Below are 547 nucleotides of genomic sequence, written 5' to 3'. Positions count from 1 at the left end.
CCTTTCCCGAGGCTGCGGGCGGTGGGGAGCCGTTGCCCCGGGTCCGCGGCGGGGGGGTCCCGAGCAGGCGCTGCGTGTTCCGCGCGGGGGGGCCGCCGGCCGGCACCGGCGTCTTCTCCGGCCGGATCTGCGGCGTCTGACTTGTCTGCACCCCCGCACAAGTCCTCGTCAAGTTTACATTACGGATTCTTAGCGGATGTCTTAATTAGGCGCTGTTGTTAGCGGGGAACATTACGCTAATTAAAATCACACCCTCCAGGTGAACATAAATCCGAAAGAAAAAGTTGCACGAAGTGCAGGCTGATTACGAGGCAGAGAAAAGCGTGTGCGTGTGCGCGGGGGGGTCAGAGCGAGGCCCCTTGCCGTGTGGGCGCCCCTGACGGGACGCGGGGGGCTGGGGGTGAGGGGTCGTGACCCCGCGCTGGGCTGGGGCTGGGGGCTGCCCGCACCCCGCCTCTCCCCGCCTGGGAAGCCGCAGCCTCTTCCCAAACGCTGCTGTTGGGAAAGGAGGACGCCTTCCCCGAGCCGCCCGTTTTCTTTATGCTGC

The sequence above is a fragment of the Gavialis gangeticus genome, unplaced genomic scaffold, assembly GCF_001723915.1.
Source record: "Gavialis gangeticus isolate Ggan-Ray unplaced genomic scaffold, GavGan_comp1, whole genome shotgun sequence".
NCBI lineage: Eukaryota > Metazoa > Chordata > Crocodylia > Gavialidae > Gavialis > Gavialis gangeticus.
The sequence above is the reverse complement of the archived record's forward strand: the minus strand, read 5'-3'. Positions refer to the sequence as shown.